The sequence below is a fragment of the Castor canadensis genome, chromosome 10 (genome assembly GCF_047511655.1).
Source record: "Castor canadensis chromosome 10, mCasCan1.hap1v2, whole genome shotgun sequence".
NCBI classification, from domain to species: Eukaryota; Metazoa; Chordata; class Mammalia; order Rodentia; family Castoridae; genus Castor; species Castor canadensis.
Genome location: NC_133395.1, coordinates 141,589,927 through 141,617,340, shown reverse-complemented (window position 1 = coordinate 141,617,340; position 27,414 = coordinate 141,589,927). Strand labels below are relative to the sequence as shown.

The following is a 27,414-nucleotide window of genomic DNA, read 5'->3' as shown; positions in this document are numbered from 1 at the left end:
GACTTTTCTATAGCCCAGTGTATACTACAGACTGCCTGCAAGGTCACAGAAGACACTTTTTGTATAGAATCACTGCAGATAAATTTTACCAGCATCAGTAGCAGCAAAGAGGTTTCCCCCAAGCAAACTGGTTGCCAAGAAGAGAAATATTAACCTAGTTAAGGGAGAGGGGTTTTAGCTGCATTGTTTATAAGCAAGAAATATGCTCATTATAAATTAAATATTGTCTATTTGTCAAATCACTTACAAAACACTCCCTTCCCTCCTCTTGTGTCACCTCTATTGCCATAAAAATCTGAGACTAATAAAATGCTTTTCTGTAGTGTAGCAATGACTTATTTCCCAGACTCGTTACTAATTCAGATTGACCCCCCTTTCCTCCTTCTCTAACTAAACAGAATTATTAAAGTTGTATGATCTCTAAAAATTTGAATCCAGTAACAGAGAACAATAAGGGGGGGTTAACTGTTGGGGCCTTGGGACTAGAAAACCAGGCTAGAAAGATTTGGGAGACAGAATGTGATAGAAAGGAGGGAAGGAAGAGGGAGCCTATGGCATTTGCTGAGAAAGGCTCCTGTACTTGATTTAATGCTCTGCAATCACCATATTGCAGTTCTTAGTAACTTCTGAATATGGGGCCCCCACATTTTTGGTTTATGTTGGATCTTACATATTGTGTAGCTAATCCTGAGTAGGAGAGAGGGGGAGAGAAGTGGGGGTAGGAAGAGGTAGAAAGAAGACATCAATAGGTGAGAGAGAGAAGAAACACTTTAAAAGTCCCTTCTGGTGAAGTGCTGAGTTCAAACCCCAGTCACACCAAAAAAATAAAAAATAAAAAAAAAATAAAAGTCCCTGCTGAGTTGAGGGGTGGAAGGGCGTGGAGAGTGTGGGTAACTCAGTGGTAGAACCTGTGCTTAGCACACACAAGGCCCTGGGTTCCATCTCTAGCACCAAAAAATTAAAAATAAATAAAGTCCCTTCTGTGTGCCAAATGTTCTGTGAGATATGGAAAATAAAACATGTTTTCCATAAATATGTTTTACTTCTTATGGCAATCCTATGAGGTAGGTGATGTTATTCCTGCTTTAAAATGTGAATTTTACTGTTAATCATGTGTGATAAGACCAACAGATCAGGAGACAATTTCCATCAAAAAGACAGTTTGTTACTCACAATCCCTGAGAAGAGGGACATACCAGGTCATACAGGGCTGGCCAGGGAAGCATCGGGGTTGGCCAGGAAGCAGAGGGGAAGAGGGGGAAATGGGAGAGAGCTTTGCTGTGGTTTCCTTGGGAAATAACAGCTAAGGTAGGGTCAGCAGGCTGAGGATTGGCCAGCTTGGGTAATTTCAGCAGATTCTGGGACCTAAAAGGGCTGTCCTTGTTGCCTAGTACTACTGCAAAGACGGTATGGGGCATGGGCTTGGGACTGGTTGCTTGGAGTATGAAAGACACACCCTCACAGAGGATTCCTTCACTGTCTCTAGGAATTGTCCAGTCCCTCCAGGGTCAGTAAGCCCCCAAGATGTCAAAGCATCAAACACAGAGACCAGAAGGCAGATGATAGCTATTACAACCTCCGTTTGACAGGTGAGGAAAGAGATTTGAGCACACCACCCAGCCCAAATCACTGAACTGTGGTGGCTGTGCTGGTTGAAAGCTGTGCGTTGTTTCAGCGTTCTAGGAAATGGCAGGTGTTGGGCTAGGGCATGAGCAGCCCCATAAATACCATCTCTCTTCTGTACTCCCACGACAATTTTAGGAACAGCAAGGAGAGAAGGAAAATATAGTCGGCCCTCTGTATCCACAGGTTCCACATCCCTGGATTCAACCAACTACAGGTGGAAAATGTCCAGGAAACAAAATTATATATGCACTGAATATGTTCAGACTTTTTTCTTTTTATTATCCCCTAAACAATACCGTAAACCATTATTTATGTATCATTTTCATTGTGTTAGGTATTGTAAGTCATCTAGAGATGACATAAAGTATGGGAGAGGATGTGTGTGAGCATCTACAGATTTTGGCCTTGGGGAAATGTCCTGGAACTGGTGTCCTGAGTATACCAAGGGACAACTGTATAATTTTTCCCTCTAATAGAACTGAGGCAGCATTAGAGGTGATGGCTTTGTGTCTGAGTGAGGGTCAAGTGGGGCCTACTAACTTGACACCCTCCCCAGAAGAAATACCATATGGACATCTTGTCCTGGTAAGGTTTCAGTTCGGGAGGGTACAGCACAGAACAAACTTCCTGGGGCAGATTTCCTCCCAAGAGAGGGAAAAGGCAGGTGAGCTTATAATGGCTTCTCTTTCTCAAGTTGACCAATCAAGTAAGGCTCTGCCTCCCTAGGAAGGAGGCTGAAAGGAGGCCCATGGAGGATTCTCTCCACTGGGAAAGGGATCCTGGGGTGATCAAAGACCAGGCTGAGGCTGTGAACCCATTTCTTCTACCAAATCTAATATTATTTAAGGCTGGGTATTTTGAGGGGTGTATGGAGAGGGGCCCCATAGCTTTCATCAGATTCTCAGAGGGCCCAAGAAACAGGAAGTTGCCTAGAGTTACAGAGAAAAGAAATGATGGAGGGGAAGGCAAGTAGCAGGCCTCAGGAACTAACCATTGGTTTCAAGACATCAATGGTAGGGAGAAAGAATGCTTTGTCCTATTTCCAGCACCAGCTCAGGAGCCACATATATGGTAACACTGGAGCATAACATCTAGGCAGGATTCCGGGGAGATGGAGTGACCTGCTTCCTTATTTAAAAATCAAAAGCTTGTACTTGGCTCAGCCTGAGAAAATGGCCATGGAACCTGAACCACATCAGTATCCATATTTGTTTGGTGCTACCTGGAAGTGAGTCAGGGACTATAAGCTGTATGAACAAATGGCTTACGTGGGTAGTTGTGCACAGCAAGGACATAGTTCAGTGTTTCTTTTTTGTGGCTTTGCCCACATCTCTGTAACCACTCAGTACGGGGGAGTTCCTCAGCCACCTCCATGTGTATCTGTGTATTTTTACAGGCATGCTGGTGCAAGCCCACCTTGTTTAACCTCTTAAGTGTTTGGCCTCTGGTCTTCTTGCTGTTTCTGAGTTAACCACATTCAAGATTTTCCAGACAAAGGCAGGTGTCATGGCAGGGGCTCCAGATTAGCAGGAGAACGGCAGACTACCCCAGTCCTGTCTCACATGACTTTAGGGAAGCATGCCCAAAGAAGGTGGATCCTAGCTGTGATTCTATATGTATATTTTCTCTTTTCAAAATAAAAGTAGCTCCTCCCCCCATAGAAATGTTACATAATGATTATATAAAATTCAAATAGTATCAAAAAGTATAAGGAGGAAAGTAAAACTCAGATAAAATGCCACAAAACAAAGCCAGTTTCCATGAACATTTTTGTCAAATGTCCTTCTAGACATTTCTCTGATAGGTGCATAGATAGATATTGTATTTTCTATGCCTTTCTCTCACTTAGTAATAGATTATGGACATCTTATAGATCAATAAATATACCTCATCTTTTATAAGTGGCTCTGCTATAATTTACTTAATGGATCCCTTCCTGATTGGTACTTACGTTGTATTCAGAATTTTGCTGTCATAGGCAACAGTATGACGAACATGCTTACATGTGTACCCATGGGCACATTTCTGAGTGTCTCTTGAGGATGAACTCCAAGAAGTAGAATCATTGAATCAGCAAAACTGTTTGGGGTAGAAGAAGAGAAGAGAACTGTAGTATGATCAGGAAGAAAAATCACTTCTTATTTAGGGGGAGCTTGCAAAAGATTTGAAGGAAGAGACAAGAATGAGGGATTGTGGCTGAACTGGAAGGTCAGTCAACCCAAGCACTTCATATATGTGGTACCACTTGACCCTTACCACTACCTTTCAATTTTATAAGGGAACTCATAGAGGACAAAAGGCAGAGGGCATCTCTGTTTCTTTTATTAGTGAGTTCTTTCCCACAACTTCCTCTTGTGTCTGGAATTGGCTGGAATTAGGTAACATGGCAATGCCTAAACCAGTCACTACCAAGAGAATGGCCAGTAGAGCTTAAATGGACCAGAACTTATCTCTGAGTCAGTTGCAGAGCACAAGTGCACACTGAACACAGGACTCTGCTAGGTGGGAAGGTGGAAGGAGTGGCCACTGGGAAGGCAGCATCCAGTGACTGCTCACTGTACTCACTAGGCAAGGAGCTATGAGGGGAAGGGGACTGGGCTTCTCATGTCCTTCAAAAGCTGGCACAGGACCTCCACATGATAGATAGGGAGGAAAATGTTGATTGATTGAGTGAGTGACTGAGTGAATAAATGAGTGAATTGAATCAGGTGGTTCTTCATCTGACACTGATATTTAGAATTCTCTGTGCACTAGCAGTGCCCAATGCTTTGCCAGTTTGGGAGAATCATTTGGAGACTTCAGAGAGCACAGGAGCAGCATTGAACTCAAAGACATTGCAACACTAGAGCCTAAGAAAGATATGGCACTGGGGTTCAGACTCTAATGCAGGCTGGATGTGCAGGGGGGCAGGGAGAGTGTATCTGTGGGTGCCCAGAGAAGTAGGAAGAGCCCCTCAGGGACAGGTTCTGTGATCAGCAGGGTGTGTAGTGGAGAAAATCACCTGTGTCCTCAGAGAGGGATTATGAAGGTAACAGAGCCTAAAGGAAACTCTTTCTTGAAGGCCTACTATGTGCCAGGCATCAGCCTTGTTCTTATTTTGCCTTATCTTTCTGGTGTCTTTATGAAGTGGATTCTTCTATCCCCAGTTTGTACGTGGAGAAGCTGAGGTGGCATCTGGTTTAGAACACAGATCTGTTCTAAAGAACTGGTTTCCATTTGCAGAAGAGGAGTGATGGGCATTGAGACCCCACCTAAGATGATGGTGACGTAAGTGGGCAAGGGGGAGCCTGGAAACTGACAGGATCGCCTAAAGAAGGCCTGATTCAGCAAATATGCAGAGAAAAAATCCTAAAGGAAGAGGCATTTGTAATAGAATCCAGATTGAGCTTAGGAGCCCTGATCTCGAGCATTGAACCTGACTTCAGATTTCTGCTCTGCCAATTAACATCTGTGTGATACTGGGCAGGATGCTTCTCTGTGCCTTAGTTTCTATATCTATAAATTGATAATAATATCCAGCGCCCAGCACATCATAAGAATTTAATCAATGGAGAAGGCATTGCTATCAATCTTGCTGTGCTGTTGTTTTAGAACTTGATGGGTAACTACATCTAGTGTTGACTTCTTGGTGTGGGGTCCCAGACTCCTCTTCTGCCTTGGTTACCAGCTCCATATTTCACCTTGACTTCATCCTTTCTGTGCTGGCTTTCCAGTCTCCACCTGTAAAATGAGAGGCTTTGGCTGGATGTTTTCTAGCAGCACACCCTGCTCCAAACTCTACACTGGGGTGAAATAGAAAGGGAAGGCTGTAGTGACTAACAGATCAGAAGTGAGTGAAGGGGTGACTGGACTGCCTTTGTTCTAGAGAACAAAGGAAGGGCAAGGGCACAGAGTGGATGGAAGGGCCACTAGGAGCCAGAGCAGATCAAGTGGCCAGCAAGAACCAGGCAGGGATGAAAAACCCAGGACTGGGTGAGCCAGAATGGTGTCCAAAGGTGAGCATCGGAAACCAAACAGGCAGAAGCAAATTGAGAACAACTGCGTCTGGCACCTGTCCTCATCAAGTAGGAGAAAGAAAGGAAGGGAGGCAGGAAAGGAGGGGGAGGGACAGAGAGATCAATCGCAGCTCATCCTGATGTTTAATACCTGGGGGTAGGCTTTGAAGACTGTGTGTTCAAAGACTGAAATTGAATTTCTCCAAAGTTTGCAGGAATACTGCAATTATTCTAGAGAACATGTCTATGAAATCCCCTTGAATTCTATTTCTGGGCGCAAGGTTTTATAACCAGAGTCAGAAATTGAGTGGAAGTGTGTGGGAGGCTGACCCTGGACAGCTTCCACGTTGGAGAGGAGGGGAGAGTATTTTTATCTGCAAACACTTGAGTCTTATAGGGTAAGGCTGGGGAGGAGGCCGCTTTACCACTTTGGATTTCTCACCCACTGTCACGGTAAGATGCGAACTGTCTTTAACAGAAGTTGTTCAAGTTCCTTGTTCAGAGTGGGTGGCTGGAGGCCGGGGATGGAGCCAGGGAACTTGTCTGGGACTTTGGTATGCTAGAACCAAGATATCTGAAATTCAATTTGCTAGAGACTGCTTTATATCTGTATTATAGGGATGTCATATGCAGCAAACAGCCCAAAACTCCATGTGGTAAAGCAAGAAGTTTGCATTATTGCTATCAAATAAATGGGTCCAGCAAATGGCTCTTCGGGCTCCACTAGTTCCCCTGCTTGCCTGTAGTCTGCTGAGGTCACCTCTGCACAGCCTGGCAGCCTTCCACATGGTGAGAGTGGTCTGGTCCAGGATGAGCTCAGCTCAGGCGACTCACCTCTGCTCCTAGTAGAGTCTCATCCTCCCGTAGCTAGCCTGAGTCTTTCTTGTGGGAGTAGTAAGGGGGAGAAGAAAAAAGAGAAGAAGAAAGAAGAGGAGAAGGAAGACTCAATAAGGAACAGGAGGAGGAAGAAGAACTCAATTCTGACCTAGCCTCAGAACTGGCACCCTGTCTCTTCTAGTATGCTCTGTTGGCCAAAGCAAGTCATAGGATAAACCAAAATTCAAAGAATGGAGAAAGATATTTCTCTTTTTGATGAGAAGTAACCACAAAGCCTTTGACCAGGACTGTGGATGCACAGGTAACAAATAATAACATTATATTGAGCTATGCATATGTTTACCTACCCCAGACACACACAGGATAAAGGCCTGGATAACTGAAATCTGAGTAAGCTCTGTATGTTGTACCAATGGCCATTTCTTGGTTTTGCTAGTGAATTCTACATATACAAGATACTAACTTTGGGAGAGGCTGGGGAAAGAGTGCATGGTCTATTCTATATAGCTCCTTGCAACCTCCTGTGAATCTATGATTATTTATATATAAAGAGTTAAAAATAAAAATGCGTATGCTTTGGCCTGGTAAGCCCACTACACAGTGTCTGTGACCGAGACCTGGGAGGCTCATGCAGATGATATTTGAACACTATTTGATATTGATACATGGAGAGCAATCCCAGTGTATTCATTCACCTAACAAGCACTTATTGAGTGCCTACTGTATGCTAGGCTCTGGGTATTTAGCCATGAAAAACATGGAGCAAGTCCCCACCCTGTGGAGATCACATCCTGGCAGTTGTCTCACAAGAGGGAACTGATTTCAAAACCCCTTGTTCCTTCCTATTATTGCTTATACTCTCTCTACAACAAAATTAGAGATAAGGGCAAAATAGTTTCTGCTGGGTATTGAGGGGGGGAGCGGGAGGGGTTGGAGTGGGTGGTAAGGGAGGGGGAGGGGGCAGGGGGGAGAAATAAACCAAGCCTTGTATGCACATATGAATAATAAAAGAAAAATGAAAAAAAAAAAAAAAGAGGGAGCTGATTTCACAGAATAGCCATTCTGAGGAATTCTATGTAGTAGAAACAAAGAATGAGGGAAGTCCATGTTTCTGTGGGCTAACGTTGTTCTGCCTCCAGATCGTTATCACTGCAAGGAAAGAGAAAGAATGAGAATCAAGCATTTGGTATATCATTTATTTATAAAACAACAGAAACACCAATAATGGAAGAACCAAGCTTTGTCGTGTACTTTGCCAGCCAATAAGCCAGTTCATGTTGCTAGAAAGGAAGCTCCACGAGGGCAGGGAGTTGTCCTTTTTGTTCCTTGTGCTTACCACATATCAGAGAAGCCTAGCACATAGGAGACACTCAAATGGCCACTGAAGGAGTGAGTGCATTAGACCTATTTTACAGGTTGGCCAGTGGAGGCAGGATGTTTCTAGCAATGGTGAAAGATCTATGATGTGTGGATTGAATGCTTATGACTTGGAGGATCCCATAAACTGTGTATCTCAACTTTGTCATAAGAAGCTTATTTCTCACCCCAAGTCCAAGAAGTTGGAGTTACTAAGTCTTAGGTCTTACTTATCCATTGGCTGTTGGTTGAGGAATGATTTGGTTGTTTTTGTGTTTTGTGATAAAGTGTCTACATTATCTCATTTAATTCTCTTGTCAGTCCTGCTTGGGAGGAAATGGGTACTGACATGCATGTTTGATCTAATCTCAGGCCCCAGCCTCTCAGGTACATTTGTAGGCACACATCGATAGATGCAAGGGTCTGTAGGGGACACAGCCACAAGTGAGTACCAGTCACCCACCCCATCCACCCATGGAGAAATCTCCCAGATCATGCACAAAGGCCTGTTGAGGCTGGTGTACATTTCCATTTTTCTCTGCTCCTGATCAGCCCATCCTCTCACCCACCACGTGTTGTGGGGTCCATAGGGAGGGTGCCTCAGTCTCAGATGAGGAGGCTTCTGCAACCTGTTGTGGTCTCTGTATCCCCATGCAAAGTTTAGCACAGCATAGAATGGACTTTCAAGAACTGTTTGCTGAGTTGATGTGAGCTGAGCTTTTTGAAAACGCAAGCATTGAATTTTCAGTCAAGGAAGACTTGCATATCACTTGGTCTTTGAAGTAAGAGAAAAGAGTGTGTTCACCTCTATTAAACCACAATGAGAGTTTGGGTGTAGTAAAACTTAACCAGCAGGGAAACTAAGACTCAACACAGCTCGTTCACTCACTCACTCATTCAGTCTTGGGGGCCTGGTTTGAACCAGGCTCCATGACCATTCTGGGCATGTGTCTTTGAGCCAGGTCCAGTGCTGTCTTCGTAAGCTCACAGGCTAGTAGAGGACAGGAAGCAGTCACCAGTGTCACCCTGGGGAACTCAGGAAACTGCATTCTAGAACTCATGCCCACCAACCTGTGTTATACCTCACAGTCCTTAGCAGACCCACAAACCATACTTCAAAGTGCTGACCAACATGATAAAACATGAAGATGCTCCTGGGGTCACCAACAGAATCATTTCAGACCCAGGGGTCCCCCAGGATGTGTACCGCCAATAGCTGTGATCATGACCTCGATGTGTGCCCTCATCCATTTCCTGCTGGGCCCTTATGAACATTCATTACCCTGCTGCAGGAAAAGGCTGTGAGGCCAGATGACTTGTCTGTAGCCAGCGAGCCTCGGCGCCCACGAAGCAGAAATTAATGAATGATGGCTGGGAAAGAGGCAGGGAATAAGACAGCAACTATTTTAGGTGCATTCTGCCAAAGCAGATCCTAACGCCAGCATCTGTGTGCTAACTCTGCCCGTCCTTCCACAGAAACCCAAGTCATGTTGGCTTGTGTTTTGTTTGCTTGCCAACTCCAAGCTTGTATGTCTTATAAAAATATGCAGATTTTGAACTAATAAAAACATAGAGCTACTGTGAAAATCAGTTCTCTCTCTCTCTCCACCCTGCCCCCTAGTCTTTCTGACTTAATATGATTCCTTAAAATCTCTCAGAGACAGCCAGTAAAATAGATCTTGGTTTAAAATGACCTGAGTTCAAATTATGACTTCTCTGCTTTCTAACTGTGAGCTAGATATCTCTGGGCCTCAGTTTTATCAGCTGTAAAGTGGGGGATTGGACCATGGCATTGTTGAAAGATTAAGCAAGTTACTGTATAGAAAAGCTTCCAGTACCTGAAATCTCTTAGTTGATTTAGACTCATTATTTTCATTTATTATTATTTTATTGTTGGTACTGGGGTTTGAACTCAGGGCCTCATGCTTGCCAAACAGGCAGTCTACCACTTGAACCACACCTCCAGCCCTTTTTGCTTTCATTTGTTTTTCAGACAGGGTCTCGTCTCAAGCTTTTGCAAGGGCCAACCTTGGACCATGATCCTCCTACCCCTGCCTCCTAAGAAGCTGGGATTACAGGCATACACCACGTGCACCAGCTAGACTTCATATTTGTAAAGCTGCTCTTCTTCCTGGGAGGCGCATGGTGTCTTGGTGAGCTGTGTGTGCTGCTGGGGAAATTCACATGGCCAGGTTTGCTGGCTTGAGATGTGGGTGGATGGAAACGCTCCATCCTTCTGCCTCAGGATTCAGGTCAGGAAAAGAGGAGTGGAAATGTACCATTCATGAATTATCAGATTCCTCCTGACATCCCCTAACTGCAGGCACATGGAGCCCCAGGGTACTTCCAGTGCTGGCTCTCAGTGCTGGTCCCAGGTACCATGGAAATCAGTCTGTGTTTCAGTGTGATGTTTCTTCTCTGAAAAGCAGAGGTTTGTTTTCATAGGTGAGGCTGAGCTTGCCCCCCGCTTTTGGGCTGGAATAGATGAATTGGGTAAAAATAGGGAAGGCTGGGGCCCTATAGAGGAGCCTCCCAGGGTACAGAGAACTTCAACTGGAACATCTATGGGGCCCTGGCCATATCTGCCTACTAGTCCTGGTCTTCCTATAGATACTAGATGAATTGTGGCCTGGAGACCCGCAAGAGAAGGGGCTTACAGTGGTAGTCCGTGGTACCAACGCATGGAATACTTCCTCTATGGTGTGATCTGTTATATGTTTATTTTATGAATGTCACTTTTGTTTAAAAAGGGTGTAGAGTTACCCCTACTCCATATTTCAGATGAGATTCCCAGCTGCAAGAAACTAAGGAAAGTTCTAGAAGTCTCACAGCCAGCAAGTGGCTAGGGCAGAATTCTCCCTCCCCAGGCCTCTACAGTTTATATGGTTGTTTTAAAAGAAATCTCCCCCATTTTGACCTGAAAGTGTCTGGAACAATTGGGTGAACTCAGCCAGCCTGCAGAATGTACCTTCCACCTGGATAAACAGCCCAGTGAGGCCTCAGCAAATACTTATCAAGTACCTGCTATGTACTGGGCACTATTTTGGATTCAGCAGTGAACAAAGGAATTGCTCAATGGGTGGCTATGGATTTGAATTTAAAAGCTTCATATGTACTGGGAGTGGTGTTTCACATCTGTAATTCCTGAGCTCAGGACACTGAGGCAGGAGGATCGAGAGGTCAAGGCCAGACGGGCTACATAGCAAAACCCTGTCTCAAAACAAAGCAACAAAACCCCACACAAGTAAACAAAACCCAAATCACCTGATCCTAATGGTTTCCTAAAATGGGTCAGGCATCTTGAATAGATTGTGTATTCTTTATCCAAAATGCTTGGGACCACAAGTGTTTCAGATTTCTTTTCTTTTTTTGATTTTGGAATAGTTGTGTAGACTTTACCAGCTAAGCACACCTAATCCAAAAATCCAAAATGCTGTGAAATCTGAATCTTTTTGAGCACTATGTGTATGTGCTCAGAAAGTGTTGCAGTTGGGAGAATGCTGGTGTATTCTTCCACAGAATGGTGCTGGCCCGGCAGATCAAATGCTGTACTTCTTCTTGATCTTAAAGGAATCTTCTTTCAGAATCAGGGATTTGTCTTCTGTAGGGGGCAGGAATGGGGAGTGGATCAGCAGCATCCCCCCCCCCCTTCAGTTTTGATCTTTCTTTTGGAGCTCTAAAACTGGCCTCTGCTCCCTCTGGAATGTTCTTTCTTCTTCAGTTTGCTCACCCACCCTCATTGAGCATCTGTTCTGTTGGGCACCTGGGTTGTGCCCACACCAACCCACTGCTAGGGGGAAGATGTGCAACAAATAACCTAATAGCACAGCAGAGTGTAAACAGGGAAGCAGATTAATATCCACCAGGCTCTCTCCATGTGTCAGAGTGGTTTCCTGGCAACCAAGTGAGGGCCAGTGCGGTGGCCATAAAGCTAAGCTAAAGGAGTCCCTGTCTCCTAAGATTATGGCCTTCCTACTCTCTGGTAAAATGGCATTTCTTCCATGATACTGAAGCCAGAAGGGTTTTTTTAAATTATTTTTTAATATTTCTATTTGGCAATACCAGATTCACCTCATGTTTCATTTTGTTTGAATTTTCCCAGTGCAGCACATCCCTGTCTTGAAACACCAAGTTATTCTGTTGTGGAGAATGGTTACTTATATTGCTGCCATTGCACAATTGAGACACTTGAGGTGCAGAGACATTGTTTTCCCAGAGCCCACAGTGGTAAGGGCTAGTCTCAAATGTGGTTCTGACAGTCATGCCAAAGTCCTCATCTGCCTCCAAGCCCCAGGCTACTGAGAGAAGCCCAAGCCAGCCCAAATGATGGACTTAGAATATATTGAGCTCTGCATCATGAAACTTAAGGGCCTGTTTCACAGGAAGGCCCAGGGGAATGCCTTTAGTTGCACAGTGCTAACAGATGGGTTGACGGCCTCAGATCTTCAAGTCTGATGTTGTCTGGGTTGGTCGAACTCTCACATATCCCAAACTAGACCTTTCCATGAGTCATGTTCTTACATTCCTTTCCAGTCCCACAGCCAGAAGTGTCAACATCACCCAGGTGCTTCCACCTCAGTACAGTGAAGGGAAAGACTCAATCATTTCACTCTGCCCTTTCCAACCAAAGGCCATACTAAACCTTTTGGGGCTGCATCCTTAGGCCTTCACTGTATTTCCATCCTCAGATACGCCATGAATTCTGTCTTGCCCAAGTTACCATCCTGCATTTTGGTGAGTAAGCCCTTGGAGGGTTTATGAAATGACCTTGCTGGCTTGGCTGGCGTACATGGCTTGACGAGGGATGGCTCACATCACTGTGGAAGGATATTTGCCTTAATGTCATTCCTGTCTGAGAACAAATTTTCTCTCACAGAGGATGTGAGAGAAAATCTACAGGCACAAATCTATAACTAAAGTGAAAATGGACTAATTTCTGAGTAAACATTCACCCTGCTGATTTCGAACAGTGAGAATTAGAGGTGAAGGACACGAAGAGGAGTGATGAATGACTGAAGAAAGATTTACCCCTTATTCCAGGTGTGTGCTCAGGAGAGCCTGTGGCTGGTGACAAGTTCCTTAATGGCAGGGGCCTCACCTGGGAATTGTGTGTCTCCCACTCTGGAGCCCTCTTTGTGTTTGAGGAGCAATTTCACATACACCATCTTCTGAGTATCTCAGTACCCCACAGAGTAAGCAGGTATGAACTGGCCTCATTCACAATTGGAGAAACCAAGGCTAGAAGCAGGAAAGTGATAAACTGAGGCAAATCCCCAAACCCCTTACCTATAAAATGGAAATGACATCTAATACCCTCTTCACAGGGTTTGTGGTGAAAATTTAATGAATATATATGAATAAAGATAATGAATGTATTTAATATTAATTATTTAATAAATTATTTTAATTATTTATGGGTATGTTAAGTATTATCCATTAATATTTAATATATAAGGTAATTAATGTGTAAAATATTAATTATTTAATATTTAATATAATGTAATCAATATATATAATCAAAACATGTGCTTGGAAGCACCAATAAGTATTGGCTATTGGCTGTTATTATTTCTAAGGTCACCAAAGTAGTGACTGCAGATGGGTTGAGTCCTAATGACCCTTTTTATTGCTCTTTTTCCCACTAAAATTCAGAAGTTTACATAGAGAAAACTTTCTCCAAAGTTCTTAGCAGATTTTAAACTGGAAAAAATGGTATTGATCTTAAATACTGTTGGAAAGGCAACATACACCTGATTTATTTTGGAGCAGAATCATTTAGAACATTCCGTAACCCACCAAGATCATAAAGGTTAACAATACCTGAACACTTAGTAAGCCCCATGCTCTGTGTTAAGCTTTTATAGGGATCATCTCACTTAATCTTCACAGCAACACATTGATGAAGGTATTTGTATATTTGTATATTCCCCTTTTACTTTTTTTTCTTTTTTGGCAGTACTAGGGTTTGAACTCAGGACCTTGAGCCTTTGCTAAGCAGGCTCTCTACCACTTAAGCCACATCTCCAGCCCCATCATTCCCCTTTTATATAGGAGAAAACTGGGGTGCAGAGGAGTTAGGTGGCTACCCATGGCAACAAGTAAGAAAACTGAACCCCAAATTCATGCTTTCATCCCCAAGATCTATGGGTATTAGGACATCTTCCATGTAGCTGCGACTTTTTTATATTGCCTCTTTACACCATGTGTGATGCATGTTGGCCCCAAACCCTGTATTCTCCCATGCCTTTCTAACATCCCATGCTCCTCCTTGGGCCTCAGTGTCCCCCATATTTGTAAAATGGACATGGTAGGTGGTGTGCATGTGTCAGTTTCCTGTGTTGAGCAAGTCCTTTCAAAGGAGGAAAGATTTTTGCAGTGAGCTTGTGGTAAGGCAGAACATCATGGCAGCGGGAGCATAGGACAGAGGTGGCTGCCTGCCTCATAGCGGCTAGGAAGCAGAGACAGACAGGAAGAGGCTAGGGAGATGATACACCCTTGAAAGGCTTGCCCCAGTGACCTACTTCCTTCAATCAGGCGCCACCTTTCTGTGGTTTCTGCCATCTCCAATAGTCCATCGGGTTATGAATCCATCAACGGATGAGGTCAGAGCCCTCACATTCCAGTCACACCTGTGAACGTTGCATTTGAGGACCAAGCCTTTGACACGAGTCTTTTTAGGGGGACACTTCATGTCCAAACCATAACTGGTGGTATCTGTTGCATACTCCCTTTTCAGCCCAGCAGCCCAGAACCAGTAGCTTCCATGATTGGAAGCTCACTTGACTTGGTCTTGGTTTCCTTTATCAGAAGGTGTGAGATGACTGCTTACAAAGTTTCCTCAGTTTACTTGTCTGGAAAATAGGATTTGGGGGAGAATTTAGTGGGAATGCAGCAAGCACTGAGACAGTACAGAGAACAAAAAAGAGATTAATAGTTCACTTTTAAAACAAAAATGGTATTCTTCTATGGAGACACTTGTCACAGATCCTTATGGGGGTCCCAAGACACCATCCCTGTCCTCCACACACCTCACATCCATTTGAGGAAACTGGGTACAGAGGTTCACTAAGTTCTTGGTGCTTTTCTGTGGGGAGCAGTAGGAGCTGGGCTGCATTTTATGCGTCATCAACCTATTTGTGCTTAAACAAAGTCCCTTCATATATGCCTCAGAGGGGGCAGCCACAAGATTCAGGCCACTGGAAACCAGGAGAGGGGAGAAAGTCAAGGGACCTGAGGGAGAAGCAATGGCTGTGAGCATTTTGCAGTTTTGACATAAGAGGAGAAAGAGTGACTCATTAAGACAGTCACCCTGCTCCAGGTGGACTTCTTTGATTGAAAGTGGTTCTTGGAGATGTCACCTTAAAAGAAATGCAGCTTTAGAAATGGGAAGCTTTCTCATTGGGGCTTAAAGGACTTATCAGAGAGACTCTAGAATTTTGCTTGCCAAAGAACTGTCCATCACACAGTTTCCCTACATAGGTCTTACCTGCTGTCACACACTCCTGGGGTCATATGCACATTCCTTTCCTGTATGTCCATACATACTTTATATGGTACTAGACCATGTGGTGGTCTGGGGCACATAAAGGAAGGTGCCCCTTCTGGGCAGAGATGGCCCCATGGCCCTCTGCCTTCCCTGCCAGGTGCGTGTGGCTCTGCATGGGCAGTGTGCAGCAAGAAGACCTCCAGCCCAGCTCTGGCATCGCACTGTGAAGTGGAGCTGCCTGAGCCAGTCTCCATGGAACGCCACTAGTACTTGCTCTCCAAGAGTCATTTTTGCAAAACCCACAGCTTTGCTCTGCTTGTTCAGCCGCCGTCTCAAAGGTAATCTGTTTTGTTCTGCACTTCCTCACGACCCAACTGGCCCCAGCAACACACTTGTTGGTTTGACTCTGAAGAACAGTTTTATTCCTCAAGTTTCCTTGCTTGTGCTGGAAAACAAGCTGAGGGCCCTTGCCGGTTACAGAGCTCTGGTGTGGTCCTCATCGCCACCCAGTCAGAATAGCCATTGTACAGACAAGGAAGTGGGCACGAAGAGAAGAGTTCAGTCAGTGGATGCAGAGAGTCTGTGGTCTAGTCTTGGGTAATTCCACACTTCAGTTCAGCTTCTAGGAAGTTCCTGGACACTGCAAAACTTTATAATATCTCAGGCTCAGTTTGTCGTCCTTTGTCTTCTCTGACCTGAGCCCCATCCTGGCCAGCTATCTTCCATAATGAACTTACAACAACAGAAGCCCAACCATTATCCTGATTTTGTCTTTGTCACAAGTGAAATAGCCACTCAGTAGACAACAGTCCCATTGGAACTTGTCCTGTAAACCTTGTTAGACTCTGTTGCTAATGTGATTCCTTATTACAGTCATTCTTCACTACGCACCTGCTCCTAAGAGCTGGACCTTGATCCAGATGTGCTAGGGCCTTCTTTTTACAAAGTGCCTTCAGAGTCTGAGTCCTTTTGCCCCAAAGACTCTACCGATGATAAATCTTCCCATCCTAATTTCCATTAAGGTAGAGAGCAAATCAGTGCTGGTCCCAGAATGCATACTGAATAAATGATTGCTGAACGCATCAGTTGATGAACCCTATAAGGGTGGTATTTAAGAGAACTTTCAGGTGATGAGAGATCACATGCAAACTAGCTTAGGCAAAACACAAATTTGTTGGCTCTCACAACTGCAGTTACAAGGGTGAGGGCATTGGGCACAGTAGAATCCAGAGGCTCAAATCATCCTCTCACTCTGCTTTCCAGTGTTAGCTTCATTCTCAGACATTATTTCCTCTTGGTGAGTCAGATGGCTACCAGTAACTCTGGGACTGTTGATTTTTTTTTGGTTTTGGTTGTTTTTTTTGTTTTCTCCTACAGATCAAACCTAGGGCCTTGTACATGCTAAGCAAGTATCAAGGATCACACCCCCAATTTGTTGTGGTTCTTAAAGCCAGTTTACAAACTATGCAAAGATCATTTCCTTCCTCCCTGTCCATAAAACAAATCTATGGAAGGACAGATTGGTCCAGTTTAAGTCATGTGTCCTGTTCTTGAACCAATCACTGAGGACAGAGGGATAAGCTACCGTGACTGACCAGGCCTCGAGGCCTAAGGGGAGGGGAAGCACATGATTGACAGCATTGTCAAGCCTCACTGGGTGGGGTTGGATCATTCTCCAATAGAGATGCTCACTGCCAGGGTAGATGAGTTTTCTGGAAAAAGCAAAGTTCATCTGGACAGTCTAATAAAGATTCTAATTGAGCAGTAAGGCTTTGGGTAAAAATGAGGAAAATAAAATAATGAGACATATTTTCTTGAATGATTTACCATCAATCTTGTAAGTGGTGTTGGCAGTGGTATTTTCACCAGTGACAGCCTCAAAAGAAGAAGTGTAGTGTAGCATCTCTTTTGGGATCTCCTGAGACCAGTACCACCTTCAGGTTGGCATTCCCACTGTCCTGTCACTGTGTCATTCCCTCCCTAGTGCCACATGAAGAAGTGAACCATCTGGTCTTTAACTGGGCCGCCCTCCAGTGAGGAAATTTTCCACATCATAGCTCATTAGCCTTATCTTCCCTTGCCTCTCTGCCTCTCTGACCCAGCCAAAGGATTACAGATTGGGGTTGCAAACATAGGTGCTTTGGCTCAAACATAGGTGTTTTAACTGAAGCACCATTTGGCTTAACTTCTCTGAGCCCTGGTTTACCCATCCATAATGTACAACTAATAATAACACCTATCTGGCAGATGGGCTGTGGAGGTCAGATAAGGTAAAGCACACGCAGTGAATACTCACTGGGAGGTTGTGGGATTGTTAGTAGTAAACATGTTTCTTGTGTGCCCCCCATCTCTAGTTGCACAGAGAGGGCTAGCATGTGCACCCCCTTACAGTCTACAAAAAGACCCTGTGCACATGAGCAATGGGTGGCCACCCACCTGATCCTTTTTCCTTTTTTTTTGGCAGTATTGGAGCTTGAACTCAGGGCCTCAGGCTTGCTAGGTAGGTGCTCTACCAGTTGAGCCATTCCTCCAGCCTTCTGATCCTCGTTCTTTGTATGCTAAGGCGCTCCAGTGGCCCCTGTTGCCTCCCTGTGGTTATTCTGTCAGAAGCCAGCAGGATCATGACCTGGCCCAGTGTGGCCGTCCATCTGCAGTCCTTCATTTAACATGTGGTTGCCAGGCATGGGCTCTGGGCCAGGCAGCCTAGGTATGGAGGTCTCCCATGCTGCTCTTAGATAAATTCACTCACTATCCTCTACCTGGACCTGCTTCTTGCCTGGTTGGAAAGTCCTATACTCAGAGGCCACAGGAAGCATGCCCTCTCCCTGGTCTGTCCTCTTTGTGGACTTTTAGGAAACTGCCCTGTATTCCCAGAAGGCCCCCTTACTTATAATACTAATTAAAAAAAAATAACATCACTAAGCCTTTCCCATGGTGCTGCATAAACTCCCACTTAGCCACAACAGCCCGACGAGAGACATGTCATTACTGCTTTCATTTCACAGGCAAAGAAGCTGAGGCTCAGAGATAGGAAGTCACTTCCCCAAGGTGCATGGGGCGAGCTGGGAGCATGAGCAGAGCTCACCTTCTTAGCTAGTGTTTCATGCGTGCTGTGTCCCTGATTTATACTTCCTGCCTCAAGTTTTAATATTAGGGTCCTCTCTACCTTTAGAGGTAGCACATGTGTTTAAATGGGAGTCAGTGGCCCAAACTTGCCATCAGATGCAGGTCAGAGAGGATTTCAGAGCTGGTGACCGAGGCAGATGGAAAGTCCTCCCCAACCAGCCTTTGTGAGGCATGGATGAATGAGAACTCATCATCTTGAGGATTCTCTCCAGCAGTCTGTGGTTATGAGATCTGTGTGGTTTGTTGAAAGAACAGAGGATCTGGTATGGTGTCCTGGCTTAGGAGCCTACTGATTGGTCTGGTGAACTCCTACTCATTCCTCATAAGCCCCAATGCCTCCTTCTCAAGGAAACCTGCCTCAGGCATCTCTGATCAGCTCATACTGCAAGGCATCTGTTTATCTACAAGTACTGAGTGATACTGCATGCCTGGATGTCATAAACTCTTTATATCAAACTGCAGATTCTTAAAGGTGGGCTGGGTTTGCAGACTAGTTAAGTTTGCAGGCTTTGGAGACAGACTGTGTTGTGATAAAAGGGCCTCGTAGTGGTACTTGCCTCTCCTAGTGTGTGAAGATTCAAGAGTTAATGTGTCTGAATAGGATGGTTACCTGATAATTGTTGCCAGGTAGTAGGTGCTTGATAAATGTCACTATTTTCATGAATTCTGTTCTTCATATTTGCATCCAGTAGGTGCTCCGTGAATGTTTGTGTGAGCAGGTGGCTGGGGGAGAATTGGGTCCTTCACCCCTTTGTACATGAATCCCTTCCTGTACACAATGAGAAGTTTGCCTGCCTCCCACCTTGTTGTGAAGATTAGTGGGGGTGCATGGGACATGACAGCACCTTGGAAACCTGGAGATGGCAGCACACCATGGAAGGATTGCAATCACCCTGCCTCTGGTAACAGTGGCCTGCCCGGGGTGGCCCGGTGGCATGAGCCACTCAGGAATGGCTGGGAGTGTGTGAGAATGGCCTCGCAGGGCATCCAGCCAGCAGGAGGCCCTCCTATGAATGGTCCTGAGAGAGACCCTGCTCTCCCAGAAACCTGTACCTTTCAGGGGACTCTGCAGAGGATGAAGATGCGCAAACCCCTGCCTGCCAATTAGGGAGAGGGTCAGTGCTCCCCCACCACTCTGGTCCTTAGATTTGAGGATGTGAAGCAAGACCCAATGTCACACAAATTGTAGCCCCTGACTGGTATGTTGAGAATGAATGACAGCCCTCATTTTATGCATGAGAATGCCAAAGCATCAAGAGATGGGTGGCCTGCCAGAGGACCCACCACTCAGACCAAAGCCACATTTGCCACCATGCCACTCCTGAAAAGTCAGCTCTGCAAGGAATGAGGGGAGCTAAGAGCTCAATAAAGGGGAAGATCCCACAGCAGTGGACCTCAGCTGCACTGGTCTGTGAGGACCAACCTGCCACTCCCTGGAACTATGGAATCCTCAGGAACCACGGACTCCTAAAGCAGGAGGAAACTGAAACCAGTCCACTCACACCCCCACCCATTTTACAAATGGCAAAGTGGAGACTCTGAGAAGCCTTGTAGAGCTCTCTGTGGGGCTCTCCCCCAGGGCCATAGAGCAAGTCAGTCGCTAAAGATGGGATGTCTGTGGTGCCAGAGGACCCTAAGATTTTCTTTTTAAGATGCATATCAGGATCTAACAGAGGGTGATATATCCAACACCATCCAGTCATTCATTCAAGTGTTTAGTGAGCACTTGCTATGTGCCAGGCATTTTTCTAGATGCTGAGGCTCCGTCAATGGACCAAACAAAAATCCCTCACGGAGCTGACGTACTATTAACACTCTGACGCCATCTGCTAACGTTCCGCCTACGAAATAAAACTACCTACTCACTTATTCATACCTTGTCCCTCCCCACCGGAGACTCCATTTCCAGGCATCAGATGCACATTTTAAATTTTCTACCCATGGTGCCATGCTGCACCTATCTTTCTGCGTCACTGTTTGAGAATTGTTCGCACTGGCACAAGGCACTGGCTTGTCTTGCACTGCTGTATAGTATTTGAAAATGTAACTGTGTAACAAAGTGTATTTCCTACTGTTTTGCAATAATAGCGCAGCAGTGAGCATCCCTGTCCACATCTCTTCATGCAAATGGGCAGGAGTTTTTCTCCCCTCCAGCTTTAACCTGAGCACTGCCGCCTCCTGATTGTCTCCCAAGTTGGCCAGGAACTGCAGGCTCTTCAGACCTGCTCAGGTCTCCTGGTTCACTGGTGGCTTCAAAGAAAGGTATGGAATGTGAGGGCATTAGTGTCCAACAGACTTCCCTAAAGATACGCTGTGTACTTGACGTGGAGAGGAAGGCAAACAGAATCAAATAAGTGAGCATGGGACCGGTGTAGACATGAGGCAGAGCCTGCATTATCTCATTAACATTTCTGTGACAGAGTGCGGTGGTTGCCTATGGCTGCATAACAAATAACCAAAAAATTAGCAGCTTAAAAACAATGCACCGTGTTATCTCATAGTTTCCATGGTGAGGAGTCTAGGCAAAGCTTAGCTGGAGCCTCTCTTTGGCACTGGGGTCTCTTCTGCCTGCCTGCTCCGGACACCCTGATGTGATTTTTGGTGAAATTCATCATCCTGCATCTATAAGATTTCTGCTGCATTGATTCTCTAAGGCCAGCAGGAGAGTGACTAGAGCTCTCTGACCTCCAGACCCACTGATGCTAACGGCTCACTGAGCACCTCAGGCCCACCAGGGCACTCCATTTGGCTTAATGTACGGTCAACTGATTAGGAACCTTACTTACATCTGTACTGCCCTTTCATCTTTGCTATATAATTTCACATGGCTGTAGGAGTGTACCTCATCATATATCCAGGTCCTGCCCACTCAAGGGGAGGCCATTTTCCTAGGTATGTACGCCACAGACTGGGAATCTTGGGGCTGTTAGAATTCTGCCTACTACAAGGTACTATTATTATCCGCATTTCATTTTTTTAATTTTTATTGTTTTATTATTCATATGTGCATACAAGGCTTGGGTCATTTCTCCCCCCTGCCCCACCCCCTCCCTTACCACCCACTCCTCCCCCACCCTCTCCCCCCCACCCCCTCAATACCCAGCAGAAACTATTTTGCCCTTATTTCTAATTTTGTTGTAGAGAGAGTGTAAGCAATAATAGGAAGGAACAAGGGGTTTTGCTGGTTGAGATAAGGATAGCTATACAGGGCATTGACTCACATTGATTTCCTGTGCGTGGGTGTTACCTTCTAGGTTAATTCTTTTTGATCTCACCTTTTCTCTAGTTCCTGGTCCCCTTTTCCTATTGGCCTCAGTTGCTTTAAGGTATCTGCTTTAGTTTCTCTGCGTTGAGGGCAACAAATGCTGTCTAGTTTTTTAGGTGTCTTACCTATCCTCATATCTCCCTTGTGTGCTCTCAGTTTATCATGTGATCAAAGTCCAGTCCCCTTGTTGTGTTTGCCCTTGATCTAATGTCCACATATGAGGGAGAACATACGATTTTTGGTCTTTTGGGCCAGGCTAACCTCACTCAGAATGATGTTCTCCAATTCCATCCATTTACCAGCGAATGATAACATTTCGTTATTCTTCATGGCTGCATGAAATTCCATTGTGTATAGATACCACATTTTCTTAATCCATTCATCAGTAGTGGGGCATCTTGGCTGTTTCCATAACTTGTCTATTGTGAATAGTGCTACAATAAACATGGGTGTGCAGGTGCCTCTGGAGTAACCTGTGTCACAGTCTTTTGGGTATATCCCAAGAGTGGTATTGCTGGATCAAATGGTAGATCGATGTCTAGCTTTTTAAGTAGCCTCCAAATTTTTTTCCAGAGTGGTTGTACTAGTTTACATTCCCACCAGCAGTGTAAGAGGGTTCCTTTTTCCCTGCATCCTCGCCAACACCTGTTGGTGGTGGTGTTGCTGATGATGGCTATTCTAACGGGTGAGGTGGAATCTTAGTGTAGTTTTAATTTGCATTTCCTTTATTGCTAGAGATGGTGAGCATTTTTTCATGTGTTTTTTGGCCATTTGAATTTCTTCTTTTGAGAAAGTTCTGTTTAGTTCACTTGCCCATTTCTTTATTGGTTCATTAGTTTTGGGAAAATTTAGTTTTTTAAGTTCCCTATATATTCTGGTTATCAGTCCTTTGTCTGATGTGTAGCTAGCAAATATTTTCTCCCACTCTGTGGGTGTTCTTTTCAGTTTAGAGACCATTTCTTTTGATGAGCAGAAGCTTTTTAGTTTTATGAAGTCCCATTTATCTATGCTATCTCTTAGTTGCTGTGCTGCAATCCCCATTTCATTTTATTCATATCTTTATTAATTATTTTTTTAATTGTGCAAGTTTATGGGGTAGAGCATGGTAATTTGATACATGTTTACAGTATATAGTGACCAATCAGGGTAATGAATATTTCCCACTCCTTAAAACATTTTTAAAAATTTTTGATTAATGTCATGATTATATGTATATATGGGTTACAGTGAAATTATTGGTTACAGTAAATGGGTTTCAGTACATATATACGATATGTATTGATCAAATCAGCATAATCAGCATTTCCATCTCCTTGTCCAGAAGCAGGTGGATGGTCTAGCTCAAGGTCATGGCCACGACTGAACAAAGCTGGTGTGAGTGATATCCTCAGAGGCAGCTCCTCAGGCATCTGTTCTGTGCCTAGGCCTCTGGCAGTGTTTGCTTTTTCAACTTATGAACAGAGGTGCTTGTTAGGTGGTGGCCAGGACCATGCCTGACCCTCAGATTCGTTTTTATGGCTGGAAACGTATGTGTCCTGATTCACTCTTTATTCTTGTGACAGTGATACATCAATAATCATAAATGCTGTGGACCTCAGATTTGTGTAGCAATATAGCTGAATCTCACAAATGCAACAGTGAATGAAAGCTGGCAATCCCTTTTAAAAGGGAACAGGTCGAATGATTACATTCATGTAAAGTTCAAGATTAGATGAAGCTAATCGGTTATGACAGAAATTGCTGGTGGAACAGGAGACACATAGAGGGGGCTTGTAGGATGCTGATTATTTCTTTTGTGACCTGAGGACTAGATACATTGATGTATTCAGTTTGTAAAAATACAGTATCATCATTTTTCTGTATGTGTACAATACTTCCATAAAATGTTTATTACAACTAGATCAACTGTTTAATAGCAATCTACTTATGAGGAAGCAATTAGGCAAATCCCCCAAAATTTTGCAAGGACTAGAAGTCTGAAGAGCAGTTCTAACTGAAAGGATTCTGAAGAGACACGAGAGCTCCATGCAATGCATGATCCCTGGGTAGAGAGGAAGCTGTAAGGACATTGGGGAGACTGGCGGGTCACTCCAGACTGTGTCAGTGTTGAATTTCCTGGGTAGGAGGAGGGTTGGGTTGTGGCTCTGTGGGAGGTTGTCTTTGTTCTTATGCTCAGGTGGACAGGATTGAAAATGGACTGATCCGTCAAATGGCCCAACAGCAGCAAAGGGGGGAGAGAGAGAGACACGGGGAGAGAGAGAGAGAGAGAGAGAGAGACCAAGACCCATAATAACTGGTGAACGAAATAAACAGTATGTGAGAACTCATTGAACAACTCTAGAAAATCTATAGAATTAAAAATTTCAAAATAAAAATTCAAGAAACAAAAGAATGAAAAAAATATACTATATCCTGTTTTAAATTTTTAACAAAACAACAACTATCACAATGTTACCCCATGTGTCCCTTGTCATTTTAGGCACTTAATATGCATTAGGGATAATCTCATGAGTCACTTAGTGCTTTATAAGTAGTAAAAATCCAATAAGATAACTGCAGTGGTCATTTCTTGGCTCACATATTTGAACAATATAGGAGCAACAAGTTTCAGGTCAGGCTTGATCCAAGACCTAAAATAGGTGACCCATTTTTTCTCCTTTGTTTCTCAGCTCTGATTTTTCTGGTTTGGTTTCATAGACAGACATATTTTCTTCTTCTGAGCATTAGATGGCTATCAGGACCAACCAAGTAGAGGGAAAATTCTGCAAACGGAGGAGTGAGAGGCTGTTGAAAGGCCACCCTCCAATGGCTCCTATACCAGGACATAACCCATGAGACAGTGGGCTTACTCCTTTGTATATACCAGAAACTCAGGGGTTATGAGATTGTTCCAAGGTTTTACAACAAGGAAAGGACTTCCAGGATTTGAATCCAGGTCTGCCTTTCCCCAAAGATTAAGACTGCTCCTTTTACATAACCACTTCTCTTGTTACAGGAAGTCTAGAAAAACAGGAAAAGAACACCTGACCTCCACCCTGACACCATCATTTTTGTATGTTCTCTTCCAGTCTGTCTCACATACAGACCTACGTTCCTCCCAACCCTCTCCCTCCCTCCCTCCCTTCTTCCTTTCATTATCAGCTCCTTGACATTAGATGGTGATGTGAGACCTCCTGAAGACCCCTTAAGTTACCTGGACACACTCTATTTGGGAGCACCTAGGGTCTCTTGACCCAGAGTTGTTCTAGGAGATGCCTGAATGCAAGAGCAGGGTTTCAGGTCTGTCTTTTCCATTTGGTAAATGGAGTCTGTTCAGTCAGCTGACACATACTTGGGGAACAAAAGCCATGGAGACAAAGGATGGGAGGCCCTTCATGTTCTGATCACTTTCATGCCAGCTCTAACATCTTAACCCCCCTACACCTTTCCTGAGGGTGGATATAATTACCCCAGATTTCAGAGGAGGAAACTAAGTCTCCTAGAGGAGCACATGGCAGAGGCAGGAGCCAAGCCCCACCACAGGCACTGCTGTTCCTGCAGATGGCGGGTAGGGGGGTCTCTGAATAACCACAGGAGGCCCTTCCCCCTCTGTGAGAAGCCTGGGAATTTTGGCCCTGATCCCCTGTGGGTTATAAGAACTTGAATCAAAGGCCTCTCTGTTGTTGGAGAAAACCTTTGGCTTTGCTTCAGCCCAGGAACTTTCTGTCAAGTGCTAGGATTTGTGCTAATAAAAACAAGTGTCATTTTACAGCACTTTCTATAAATCTGTTAGTGACCTTTAATAAAAATTTATGACCCTAACAATCTTGTTCTGCACACCCTGGTCAGATTACTGCTCACTGGCCAGTAATCTGCAAACCTTTAAAACGTAGTGACTGCATACTGGGACGGTGCCAGGGATCCCGCTTCAAGGGATGGGAATGGCTTGGGTAATGATTAATCCAATCCCCTGGGTGCCTGGTGTAAAGCTGTGTTTGTGACGTGGGCTGTTGGACTGGGAATCCTAGAAAGAGCAGGAGTTGGAAGATGCTAGGCTTTCCAGAGCGCTCAGGAAACCAGGTGTTAACCAAATTTGGCCCTACTTGCCTGACCTTTTCTTCTTGCACCTTTCTGTCCCTCCACCGCAGTGTCAGAGTTAGCCAAAAATGAAGTGAGTCCTGAACCCAGCTGCTGCTTTGGACCATATCCAAGGGCCTCTGAGGGACTAGGCTCTGTCCACCATTGCTTCTGAGGCTGGGAACAAGAGCACCTGGGGATGGGGGTGGAATCTATGTCAGTCTGGGTTTTTGCATCTCATTTGTTTCCCATCTCTCTCTGAGGAAACTGGAGCCTGTGATTTTAACCGGTGAAGAGGTGTTATCTCGAACAATTGCCAGAAAAGTCACAGGCACAAGACACCTTATCAGATATGCATAAAATCATACCTCATACCACTTTGGCTCTGAGGCTCTTCAGAGGCTAAGAGAGGCCTCTTAGTGTAAGTGTAAGTCAGGGCCAGCCCTGCCCGCCTCCTCCAGCACTTGGAATTCATGGAAATGTCCAACCAAGGTTACTTGGGGAGCAGAGGCTCCTCTGAGGTGAGGACCTCTCACTGCTAAGCAGGCTGATGTTTTCCTCACCTCCCCCAACAGTGGGGTGCTTAGCCTCATCATATAATCCTCCTGCTTTGAGGAATGGGCATTTGCAGGTCACCCAGACATCCACCCTGAGCTCCACCTTTTTCTATGTGGAGGAGGAAGCAGGGGTTCTAGGACCACAGGCTCTAGACTCCAAACAAGAGGCCTCCTGACAGCTGCATCCCTGCTTTTCAAAGTGTGAGCCTGCACCAGCAGCATGGGCATCTCCTGGGGTATCCCCTGAGTATGGAATCTTAGCCATTCCCAGAATAACCATCTGTCCTGGTCTGCCCAGGACTAAGGGGCTCCCCAGATGAGGGATTTAGGGTTCAAACTGTGATGAGTGGCAGACCTACTGAGCCAGAGTCTGCACTTGGTCAAGATTTCAAGTGAGCCTTGTGCATGTGGAAGTTTGAGAAGCAGTGACCTAGCTCACATTTCCTTGCTGTGTATTTTGGAAACTGGGGCACAGAGAAGTTCCCCATACCACAGAGCACTTCCGTGGCTGAAGTGGAGCCATTACTCGGGATGACTGTTTTCTGTCTTTGTCCTTTGCATTGACTGTAGACTGTGCTTTCTGGGAGGGATCCTGAAGTCCAGGGTGTTCTGAGGCAGACCTGCTGAGCTCACTTGCTGCCCAGAGAGGTCACTCTGCTCTCAGAAGAAATGACCCATCGGGACCTAAACCCTCCTGGATCTTAATGGCCAGGGGCCTCAGAAGTCATCTGATTGGTGCCCTCCTGTCCAGTGCAGAAGGCCTTTCACAGCTGCCCACCCCTGCTTGGGCACCTGGAGAGACAGGAAAGTCACTGCCTCAAATGGCACCAACTTCATTGTTGGAAAACACTGATCACTTTTGTATTCCTTTCCAAGACGAGATTTTTCTTTCTCACTGTAGCTTCTACCCACTGATCCTAATTCTGCTTTCTGGAGAAGCTTAAAAAGTGCAGCCCTTCTTCCATACAAGTCCTTTATAAATTTAGAAATTAATAACAGGACTTAACTTTTCCAGGCCAAACTTCCCTCACCCCCATACCCTTTTTTTACTTTGTTATTTGGGTGAGATGGTGCTTAGATGCCGCCTCACTACCTGCAACCCTTGTCATT

The 27,414-nt window shown here is 44.9% G+C and overlaps 1 protein-coding gene across 2 annotated transcripts in view; it reads left to right on the top strand.

The window, feature by feature from the left end:
• Atp2b2 (ATPase plasma membrane Ca2+ transporting 2) overlaps positions 1-27,414 on the top strand; it is a 333,232-nt gene that overhangs the window by 2,697 nt on the left and 303,121 nt on the right. The window contains exon 1 of one of the 2 annotated variants that reach the window (XM_074044412.1): positions 9,845-9,967. The exons of the other annotated variant lie outside the window; for it this stretch is intronic. The gene's annotated coding sequence lies outside the window, so the exon portion shown is untranslated. Of the gene's footprint in view, positions 1-9,844; positions 9,968-27,414 lie in introns of those variants that run through there. 2 annotated transcript variants of the gene reach the window in all.